General features: G+C 42.7%; 1 protein-coding gene across 1 annotated transcript in view; it reads right to left on the bottom strand.

Annotated features, from left to right (window-relative positions):
• Window positions 1–12365, bottom strand: part of Loxl2 (lysyl oxidase like 2) — an 84321-nt gene that overhangs the window by 71358 nt on the left and 598 nt on the right. The gene's annotated exons all lie outside the window — the stretch shown is intronic.

The raw sequence follows: 12365 nt of genomic DNA, 5'->3' as shown, positions 1-12365 counted from the left end.
CGGTCAAGCTGCTTAAGTACCAATGATAGTGAGGGTTGATGCTCAGCTATGAACTTCAGAGGGCTGGGTTTAATTTCGAATTTTGATCTCTCCACGTGTAAACTGAGATGAACCTAGGCAGGTCCTTCTTGATCCAGCTTTTATAAACCACTGTTTAAAAACCAGAAATTCTCATTTATAGACTATATTACATTGTAGAAGCTCAATTGCCTGTGCTTTATAAACTAAGGCACTAAACTGTGCCAGGGGACAAAGGACTACAGCGTCTCCGATAAGACTTTGAAGTAAGGCTACGTTAGCCAAGGTTTTCTGCTCTAAGAGAGTTGAGGGAAAGTGAAGGGGGCCTCTAGATCTTCAATGTGCTCCCATATCTTAAATATCTATGAATATCTATGCTACTTCAATTGTCCAAACCACAGCCCTTTATCTGGCACCCCAGGAACCTTCCAGTATATACCAGGGTCTCTGATTTGATTCTAGGATTGACAATGTACAGATAGTAGGATTTGAAAATCCCTCATGAGGGGAATCTGGGTATGATGGTGGACAAGGGGTTGTGAGAGCCAGTGAAGGACGGGAATTGGAATAAAGAAAAATGAACTTTATTCCCAAGAGAGAAATAGAGGAAGATCTCTGAAATTCATGGAGGAAGTTGAAGAGCAGGGATTCTGGAAAAGATGGCACCATGTGCTCCATCTTCCTGGTTCTCCAGCAAAGTGTTGGGTGCCAAGGATAAAGCCCTCACTACGAGGCTGCCCAAAAAGAAGATTCTGCCCTATCTTGGAAAACAGAAAGACAAGACAAAACAAAACAAAAAACAAAAAACAAAAACAAAACAAAACAAAATATAAAGAGCTATCCAACCAAAAAAACGTACAGCTCACTACACAGAAACAAGGACAACATGGCTCCTCCAAAAGAACCTAACTCAATTTCTGAACCCAAAGACACTGAAACAGGTAAAATGCCATATCAACATTTGAAAAGTTTTCTGGTAAAAATGATCAATGACCTGGAAGAGGATACAAACAGATGACTTTAACTCAAGACTTAGACAGGAAAGTTAGAAACAGGAGAAATTAAGCAATATTGATGAAAAAGTCAACACCCCCACCCCAAGCATCTTAGCAGAAGAAAAGGTTCATTTCAACTTACAGGTTACAGTCCATCCTGGAGGGAAGTCATGACAAGAACCCAAGCAGGATCTTAAAGAAGAAACTGCTTTCTTATACAGCCCCGGATCGCCAACCCAGTGAGCTGGGCCCTCCTACAACGATTAACAAGACAACCCCAACCTCCAGCCAGATGTGCCCAGGGATAGGTCTGACCTGGATAATCCCTCATTTGAAGCTCTTCTCTCAAATGACTCTAAGTTGTATCAAGTTGATAGTTAAAGTAGGATGGTGTAGGAGGCCTCCTTTTTCTCGGAATCTGCATTAACATTAAAATATATATATATTCTCACTCAGGTGAGCTAGAATTTCACTTCAGTTTTTATTTGTGTGTACTTAGTGAATGACAAAATGAGCACCTCCCCCCCAAAAAAAAGAAAAAGTTCTTGGCCATTTGTATTTCCTCTTTGGTAAGGATCTATTCTGACATTCTTTGGACTACTTGTTTTAGCCTTTTTGAGTTCTCTCTGTATTTAGAAGATATTAATAGTGAGATGAATGGAAGGCAAAGTCCATCTCATTCTACTAGAGACCTCCTACAGCTAGTTCCTACCAGTTCTGGTGGTTGAAGTAGCTGGTGCCCGCATCAGAGTGAGCAGAGCCCACCTAATCCTGGCTTTTCCATGTGTCTGTTTTCTTCATTTTCTTATCACCCCAGTTGGGTTTCTAAGATCAAGCTGTAGAGGTCACAGAAAATTTTGTGGGTTTTTTTCTAGTTATGCATAGAGCTACTGTTGGTATTAAAGTCATCCACTATTACATTAATATAGTGCCTACATCTCCCTTATATGTCTAGTAGTATTAGTTTTGAGAAGACTAGGTGCTCCAATGCTTGGTGCATGTAAATTCATTGCTATATTTTTCTTGACAAAAGGTTCCTTTGATTAACTCCTAGGAGCCCTCTTCACCTAAGCTGCTTTGTCTTTATGTCTGTTTATTTAATCTACCCTTGCTTCTGGAATTTGTTTGCTTGGGTCGTCATTTTTCATCCTTCCATTCTGTTTGTATCCTCATAGGCTAAGGATGTTTAATTATAGGTATTATCTTATTGGGTCTTCTTTCCTAAATCAGCTCACCTGTGTTTTAATTAGGGAATTAAGACTATTTACATCCAGGGTTACTAGTGAAACCTATGTACACCTATATGCTTGGTCCTTACATTTTGTTGATTTTTTTTTCCTTTAGTAGTTTTGATCTATTTTGTTCATTTCTCTCTTTTTATTTTGCAGATTTGAGGGTTTATTCCATTGGTAGTACTTGAGTCTTTCCTACTTCTCACTGGCATTTGTTTTTTTAATGGAACTTATACATATTTTCTAATTATGGTGTTTATTACATTTTTTTCTTCTTGGTATAGGATTCTTTCTATCATCTTCTGTAATTGTGGTCTACCAGCTTAGCTATGAATGCCTTTAGTCTAGCCTTGACATAGATCTTTACTTCTCCTTTGATTGTGAGGGACAGCCTCGCTGGGTATAATAGTCTTAATAGTTATTTTCTTTTAGTGTCTGAGTATCTCATTCCATGACCTCTTGGTATTCAGGGTTGCTTCTGAGAAACTGTTAGTCTGGTAAGTTTGCCTTTCTCTGTTACTTGGCATTTCTGTTGTGTGTATTGTAAAAAACTCTTTATTCTATACTTTTGACAATATAACTATAATTTGTTACAACAACGTGTTGGGGGGTTTAAATGTTTCCTGTATGTAGGTGTTCAAGTTTTCACCAAGATTTGGACATTTTTCTGCTTTTTATTTTATGGAATAGGTTTTCTTTCTTTCTTTCTTCCTTTCTTTCTTTTTTTTTTTTTTTTTTTTTTTTTTTTTTTGAGACAGGGTTTGTCTGTGTAGTTTTGGTGCCTGTCCTGGATCTCATTCTGTAGATCCTCCTGGCTCTGCCCCCTCAGTGCTGGGATTAAAGGCGTGCGCCACCAAAGCCTGGCTGAATAGGTTTTCTATGCCCTCAGCCCGTACTCTCCTTCAATGTATACCAGCAAGCCAAATATTTGATCTTCTAAGGGTACTCCAAAACTCTTACATGGTCTCTTACTTTTTCATTATTTCCATCTGTTATTAACTTATTTAAAGTCTTGTCTTCAAGCTCTTATTTTTTTCTTCTTTCTGATCTAATCTGTTCCTGAAATCATCAACTGAATTTTCTGATTCTTTGAGCTTCTCATTCCTGACTTTCCACATAATTCTCTTTTCACCTCCTCTGTCTTGACTATGCATATGTTCAAATGTCTTCTTCAGGCCCTACAGTGCCTCTTAAGTCACCAACCACTAATCACATTATCTCTCAGTGCACTGAGCACTTCTGAATTCGTTGTTCCATGTTTCATCCCCTTTGATATCTTGGGTATCAGTTACTAAAGAGTAAACATTAAAGGTGTCATTTCCCCCTCATTTTTCTAGTATTATTTGTGGGTTAAGAACCATGCATCTGTTGGGATGCGCACCTTTTATGCTTTCATGTTACAGCTTTCTTAATAACTGCCTTTCGACAATGTGTCTTGAGGACACTGGCCTGGGCTTCACCGGAGTAGGATTTCTTGTTCATGTTCTACTCTCCAAGGCTACCCTTCCACCATGTTTTTCCCCCATACACCCTGACCTGGCAGCTGAGCTAAAGTTAGAAAGCAGCAAGATACACTCTCCTGTGTGTGGGACCAGGTGGGCCAGATCCAGCTGTCTATAGGCTTCAAGAAATACACCCCTACCCAGGCGGTGGTGGCGCACGCCTTTAATCCCAGCACTCGGGAGGCAGAGCCAGGAGGATCTCTATGAGTTTGAGGCCAGCCTGGTCTACAGAGTGAGATCCAGGACAGGCACCAAAACTACACAGAGAAACCCTGTCTCGAAAAACCAAAAAGAAAAAGAAAAGAAAAGAAAGAAAGAAATGCACTCCACTGGTAAAGATGTTCATAAAGTGGCAAAGGATAGGAAACAGAAACCAAATAATAAAAAATAAATGAATAAATAAATAAATAAATAAGTTGACAAAGTAGACACAAAATTAGTAAGAAGAGAAAAAGAAGGGTACTATATATCAATAAAGGAATAATTAATAAAGAAGTGATTTTACTATTTTTGTTTTGGTTTTTCGAGACAGGGTTTCTCTGTGTAGCTTTGCACCTTTCCTGGAACTCGCTTTGTAGACCAGGCTGGCCTCGAACTCACAAAGATTAGCCTGCCTCTGCCTCCCGAGTGCTGGGATTAAAGGTGTGCGCCGCCGCCGCCGCCGCCGCCGCCGCCGCCGCCACCACCACCACCACCACCACCACCCGGCGATTTTACTATTTTTAACACTGAGCATCTCTCCAGCTGATCCTTTGTAAATTCATGATGGCTCCTCAAGGCTGCCCTTTGTGTCTGTTCCAATACTCGATTACTAAAATGATGAGGCACACCAGGAAGAAAGTACTTTAAATCTCTAGTTATGGAACACAGTGGAAAAAAAAAAAACGAAAAACTTTATCATTTGAGAAAAATTGAAACTTTCTTCCAGGATCTGCTTAGGTTTCGTTAAACTTTATTATAAAACAAGGAAATATATACAGATAAAAACTAGGACTCCCATATGAGCTATGTGGAAAATATGGAATTAGTGGTACCCTGCACCGGGCACTGTCATCTGTGCCTGACTTGGGCATGGACAAATCCTGCCCCCCTGCAAATGACTGCTCTGGGTTGTAGCTCTCTCCCTAGAGTGCACTTTGTACTTCTTCCTCAAAGCCTAGGCAGCACCAGCTACTGTTTGGGGACAGCAAGATTAATTCCCAGCCATGCACAGATGAGAGGAAACACATCACATAAAATCACACACTGCATCCGGCCACTGTACTTTTTGGCTTTTTAAACTGTTCTGTGGAATCTGGTCTTTGTCTGACCTTCATATCTGTCCCTGCCCCCAACAAAGGCTGAGAGTCCTCCTAAAAGAGATTTTTGTAGGCCTCCACTATATGTGACTATGTGTGAGTCTAAGTGACATGTGTGACTCTGTGACTGTGTGTGATTCTATATGACTGCGTGACTGTATGTGACTGTGTATGGCTATGTGTTACTCTATGTGACTCTATGTGACTCTGCGACCGTGTGTGATTCTATGTGACGTGTGTGACTCTATATGACTGTGTGTGACTCTATGTGACTCTGTGACTGTGTGTGATTCTATGTGACTGCGTGACTGTATGTGACTCTGTGTGACTGTGTGTAACTCCATGTGACTGTGTGTGACTCCGTGTGACTGTATGTAACTCCATGTGACTGTGTGTGACTCTGTGTGACTGTGTGTAACTCTATGTGACTGTGTGTGACTCCATGTGACTGTGTGTGACTCTATGTGACTGTGTGTGACTCCATGTGACTCTGTGACTGTGTGTGATTCTATGTGATTGTGTGTAACAGTATGTGACTTGCCTTCTGGTCAGATGGCTCATTCCTCACAACATACCTTTATTAACTTTTTTAAAAAGATGTTTAATTTTTGAAAATTTTGTGTACATGGTGTTTTTCCTGCATGTATGTCTGTGCGCCATGTGTGTCTGGTACCCACAGAGGTCAGAAGAGGGCATTGGATCCCCCTGGAATTGGAGTTACAGACAGTTGTGAGCTGCCATGTGAGTGGTGGCTGAGAACTGGACCCAGATCCTCAGGAAGAGCAGCAAGTGCTCCTAACCACTGAGCCATCTCCCCAGCCCCCATCTTTATGTCTGGGTTCTAGAGCAACCATTCTTATTTGCTGCCCCAGTCACCTCACCACAAGAGAGCAGCATGGTCCACGTCACTGCTGAACAACAGGGTCCGAACTCAGCAGAACTGTCACCAACCAGAATATTCTATTTGACCTCTCTAGAGATTCAGATTTTGGATCAGGGGCTGAGGTCAGGATTGTCTCCTTCACTGGACTGGGATTCCTGCTGAGGCCAATAGGGAGATGAATGAATGGTCTTGCCTCGGGGCCAAGACTGCATTTCCGAGTGGTGGTCTGGGGCTGTTTCTGGCTATACTGTGGAGGACAGCTGTCTTGGGCAGACGAGGTATACTCGGAGCATGAGGGAAGCCATTGTGACTGCCTCAGACACAGATGGAGACTTTTAGACACCAGACTGGTCCGGGCCTGATTCATTTTGCCCCTGGCCCTGAATTCCACCTCAGTCCTGTCTATTTCTGGTTATACAAATGGAATGCTCAGGGCTCAGTGAGGTGGTGAGAAAGTAACTATACAAAGCTGAATATTTTTCAGCCTTCAAAATGAGGGCTTTGTTGGCCTAATTTGTTGTGACCAGTCAGGGTTCCCCACAGTCCACCTCTGGCTTGAGGTGGACTCTTACTTTGACCAGGGTGTTCCTGGGGGAGGTTGAAGGAACAATTTCAAACACTTTCAAATGTGCTTACTGGAAACTCTTGGATTGGATGAAAGGGTAAAACCTATCAACCATTACTAACATGGAGGGACCAGGCAGACGGCTCAGTGGGTCAAGCGCTTGTTATACAAACATGAGGATCAGACTTGAGATTATTGGTGCCCACAGGCACAGCAGCCCATGTCTGTGACCCTGGCACTTGGGGCAGAAGCCCAGGACTCTGTGCTCAGCCAGCCTAGCTGACATTGTGAACTACAAGATTGATAGATATCCTGTCTGAAAGAATAAGGTATAGAAGCAATTGAGGAAGGCATTCCAAAGCAACTTCTGGCTTCCCCATGCACTTGCATTGGTGAGCACACCTGCACATATGTGTGCATACATGTGTAACACACACATAATAATGAAGTGATACACCTCATCTCTCCAGCATGCTCCCGACAGTGAAGAGGCAGGGAAACTCACAATCAGATTCAAAGACCATACAGAAACTCACAAGGCAAGGGATGCACACTGGGTTCAAACAGCCAAGCTACATCACTCAAGGAAAAGGGAAGCATGGCTTGGATACAAGATAATACCAAGAAGAACAGGATGTTGGCATCTAAGAGTAGCCTCAGATTCTGCAAATAGAGAAGAGTGACAGGGTCCTTGGGGTGACAAAAAAGGTTCAAAGTATCCAGAGTAGTGACTGGCTCATGGCCAATGCTCAAAGGGTGATGACTAATATAATCTCAAATTAGGAACAATCTGGGCAAAATCCAGGAGGGGTACCACTCTTATCTATCTACCACTCCATCTGTATTATATTTTTAAAAATTAAATTTGTGTTTGTGTGAGTGTGCATGGGTGCATATATGTGTGATAGAGCATATATGTATATATGCACACATGCATGTTGAGGTCAGATGTCAACTTTGGTGTTGTTTCTCAAGGTTCGTTCCATCAATACTGGTTTTTGAGATACAGTTTCTCACTGGCCTAAAGCTTTTCAAGTAGCCTAAACTGGCTGGCCAATGAGTCCCAGATATCCACCTGTCTGTCAGCACATCACCATGCCTAACTTACCATGCCCAACTTTTTACATGGTTTTATTAGATTATACATGGGATCATAGAGGTATTATTGTTCATATGGCCTCCTATCAACCACTATTAACATGCCACAAAGGAAGCAGGTTTTAACTATCACACACACACACACACACACACACACACACACACACACACACCCTGTATCTTAGAACTAACATCTTGGGACTAATCAGATTGGTCTGACTTTCCATGCCTCTTAGAAGGAGATGGAAGTTCATAAAAAGTAGGCAGTAAGAAATGAGACTGGAGGCCAGGATGATATGCGGACTTGGGAAACAATCCAGTCATTCCCAACAAGCCTGGCATCCCCAAGGATGAAACTGACTGTAGAGTTCATGCTAATCCCTCAGGGTGGAGTGCTCAGGGTCAGGCTAGGTGGTCACAGTTATGGAGTGGCTCAGAGAGTTGGGGTGAACTGAGTGTGTTAGGAGGGAGATGGTGGCGTCCTAGTGTGGGGAGTAAACAAGTCATTTTTTTCTGAGATGACGCATCAGAAGTAGTGAGGGAGACAGTCCATTGGCTCACTCCCTAAGTGAATTCTTCCCCAGACTCTTTATCTGAGAGAAGGCCTGACCATCAAACTGAGTCTCAGCTTTGGCTTTGGACACTTTGCACATCTCCCCGGAGCTGCCAGACCAAGTCCTTGTCTGGAGGGTCCAAGAGGCACAACGTGGTCCAATAGTCCATTGTTTCAGTCTTGTGCTCTTCACATGATAGCCAAACCCAGAGGGACCAGTAACAGGACTCACAAGCAGAGACCATAGCCACATCTTCAGCTCTTCTGGAAGTGACTGGATATGCCGGAGTAGGAGTGCTGTGCTGAAACTGGTTAAAAGCCTCAGACCTGGGGTTGTGCTGCCCATGGCAGCCTTGGCTCCCACGAGAGAGCCCAGAGAGCATCGGCAACAGGCACCAAGTGCCACATCAGCGAAGCTGGCTGGGTTCGGTTGCACAAAGCCAGCTGGTACCAAGACTCCAGTGCTCACTCAGGATAATGGCATCTACAGGCTAGTGGCATGCACCCAAAGGTCTGAAAGTTCTCATTTGTATGGAGCAAAACAGACTTTCTCAGCTACCACTGCTGCTGATAAACATCAGAAGTCTTCTCCTAAGATGGATTCTCATAGTCCTCCTGTATCTGTAGTCAGCCTGGCTCCCAGTGCCAGCTTTAGCAAGCCTCTGTCCTCTTTAGCACCACAAGTACTAGCATCTGCTTGATGTCCAGAGCTCTGGCCATAGGGGTTTGCACACATCTGTTCCTACCTGCTTTCACATTCATCTGCCTCTGGATTTGCCATTCTCTAGAAGAGCACACATCCACCTCATGAACACCATGTTCCTACTTAAGGATGTACTCATACATGCACACTTTTAAACATCCTGAGGAACCAGGCCAGCAAGATACGTGACTTTAGTTTCAATCCCCAGCACCCACATGGTGAAGAAGAGAACTGACTCCTGAAAGTTGTCCTCTGATTTTCACGTGTGTGTAGAGGCATGTGCATGCACACACATAAATAAAATATAATACTTTTTAATTCCTAATAAGTTTACTAAAATTATTAGACTCAGCAAATGAATTCACCAGGGTCATGCAAGGTCAATATGCAAAATAATGATATTTCTATATACTATTTATTTATTTATAATTGTGTGTCCCTGTAAAGGCCAGAGGAAGGCTTCAGATCCCTTGGGAGTAGTGTTATAGGCAATTGTGAACCGCCTTATGTGGTCCTAAGACCCAAGCTCTTGTCCTCCACAAGAGCAGTACAAAGTCCCTAACTGCTGAGTCTTCTCTCCAGCCCCTTCTACCTGCTTTTAATGGGTAAACTAAAAATGAAATGGAGAAAGTAACCCCATTTCCAATAGCATCCATACTATTAATAAAATACTAGAAATAAATCAACAAAAGAAACACAGAAGTTATGCCCTGAATACAATACAAGGTATTGGTAAAAGAGATGAATGAACATCTCAACAAATGGCAGAGCATCCGGTGTTCTTGCACTGGAAAGCTTCCTTTTTAACAAAGAGACTACTCCCTATGTTGACCTATCCATCCAACACAGTCCTGATCTTAGCTGACTTCTTTGTGGACACTGACAGTCAACCAATCCTAAACTACATATGGAATTGCAAGAGATCCCAAGTCATCCAGACAACTCTGAAGAGAATAAAGTTAGAAGACACATGCACACTCTCTGGTTTCAAACATACTAACAGCCAACATGGTGTGGCTTAAAGACAATAGCACAGAATTGAGAATCCCTGAATACACTTGCTCATCTAGTCAATTGATTTGGATGAGAGTGCTAAGACTATCCGAGGCTTTTTCAAAAAGTCCTGCTGGGGTTAGGAATGTAGAGTACTAGAAACAAGAAGTTCTTTTTTCCCACACTGCTTGCCCAGGAAGGAGGATCCCAACCTGTGATCATTAATAAGGTGTAAAATGACTTAACACTGCATTTAAAAAGCAAACAAACATACGTTATGAAAATCCAAATACCAAAACACTCTGGTGCTACCAACTCTCACTAGACAAAAGCAAAATAAACTAAGATGTCTGGAAACTTGAGACTTCAGTGGGGACTTTTTCTGTCATAGGAGTTAGGGACATTAGTATGAAAGATGCCAGCAGCCAAAACACCCAGGTGATGCTCAAAGATCAGTGATTGTCCTCTCCCAAATCCTCCTCTGAGGCCTTTGTTTTTCTAGAAACCAGACATGGTCATTTCCTTCATCCTACTTTTAGACCAAGAAGCCAGAGAAGAAGAAAGACGGTACTGCCTAGTTGGACAAGGCATGCGTCTTCAACCTGGAGAAGAACACTGCTTTCCTACAGCAAACCCGGCCTCCCTGACTTGGTAGCTCCTTATCTCAAGCTCCAAATGATTAATTACAAAGGGTCTTCTGACAGAAAGTCATAAGCTCCAGGTGCAGAGGACCAAGGGGCCAAGGGAGCTGCTGGCACTCTATGCTGATATTCTAGAAGATTGCTTTGTCCAAGGAATTGCCCAGCAACTAGCTACATTGCAAGGACAATGTCTGCATTTCCAAGTTTCCTTAAGGGCAAAATGAATTAAACACTACCCATCTCGGTCTTTACTCTTCGTAAAGAGTAGATAGAAAGGTTGCTTGAAATCAATGCTACACAATAGGAATACAATACATTATACAAAGCAACAGGATGCAGTTCAACTCCAGAAAGACATTTGGAGAAAGTTAACAGGGAAATAGAATACAGACTGAGTAAAGATGGGTGATAGTAAAGAATCTCTGTTCACTTTCTTTAGTGTAACAACAACATCATAGTGATCTAACATTTTCAGGATTGTGTTGATAAATGCATATATATGGATATATATGGATAAAATCATATGATGTCAAGTCTTGCTTTAAAAAACCGAGAAAAGAAAAAAAGACATAATGTAAGCGGGACTAATGAGAAGAACGTTAACTATTCATAAGTCTCTCAAGGGCATATCTGAACATCTTTGGCATAAAACAACTTAAGTAAACAATGTGGAATTTTCTAGGGCATTAGTCAGCTTTCTGATGATTACATCCACAGCCCAGAAAATCTGTTTCCCTCACAAGACTCTTCCCAACTAATCATCCAGAGGTCAGAGGGTAAGGGAAGAGGCCAGGAGAGGCTCCCAGCTGAAAAGAAAAGATATAAATGGAAATGTCCTAGAAGAATATCCAGGAAAGCTTCAGATTTTCAGGCTCCAGCGCGGGCTTCGTCCTTAGAACTGAATTTTATTCTCTGTGTTGTCACTTAATGTGCAAGTGATTTTACTTTCTCCACACAAAGGTCACAGGGGCTCCTGGGCTTCACACATTTTGCCATAGGTTTACCAGATGTCCCAAGGACTAGAGCGTAGGATGAGGGAAAGACTAGAAAGAAGTCATAATTTTCTCCAAGGTAAAATCAATCCAGTGAGTCCGGCTCTTATGTGTGAAGTGACCCCCTCAAGCCAGTCCCTGGCCAGTTAAGTACATAAGACACCACACATTACTAATTCTCCAAAGATGACAAATGGGCTGACACACAGCAAGTGGTGATATAAGGGAGGGCTCCAGCTAAGAGACAGAGGTTGGAGTCCTCAACACTAAACCACAACTGTCGAACTTAAGCACTTCGATGTGGAAGGGGAAGAGTATCCACTGAGCTGATTTGAACATCTCCAACACCAAGGACTTAGGAGATAAAACTAATTTGGGCGTGCCTGGCGTTGTGCATCTCTCATCTGAACTTGAGGTTTCCTAACCACATGAGGTAACTCAGTCCCTTACTCCACGCAGCTGCACCCCTCCACCCGTGCAGTCTGTTTTGTTGTGGTTGGTTGATTGGGAGATTTTCAGTATTTTCTTTGTCGCGGCAGGACAGCAGTGATAGAGAGAAAGGAATGTTTGCTTCGTTCAATCATTTCTATCGGGGGTTGAATGGAGTCACTTTAGCCAGGCCACTACACCCTATGGCTCCAAGACTTGGGGAAGGGGGAGAGCGAGGACACCAGTAAGGAACAGAGTCTCAGAGTCCGGGTAGGACAGAAGGATCTAAAGGTCTGCGTGTTTGTAGTGCAGATTTTTTTTCCTACTGCTCAGTCTCTGTGGTGAGAGGTTCCCAGGACGCATGAATACTCGGCGCAGGGACCTTTCTCCTGCTCTGTTCATGAATTTCTCGTTCTAGCCTTTCTAGCAGGCTGGGTAAAAGACACAGTTGCAAGCTGTGCGC

Source organism: Onychomys torridus, chromosome 9 (genome assembly GCF_903995425.1).
Source record: "Onychomys torridus chromosome 9, mOncTor1.1, whole genome shotgun sequence".
NCBI classification, from domain to species: Eukaryota; Metazoa; Chordata; class Mammalia; order Rodentia; family Cricetidae; genus Onychomys; species Onychomys torridus.
This window is presented reverse-complemented; position numbering and strand designations above follow the sequence as displayed.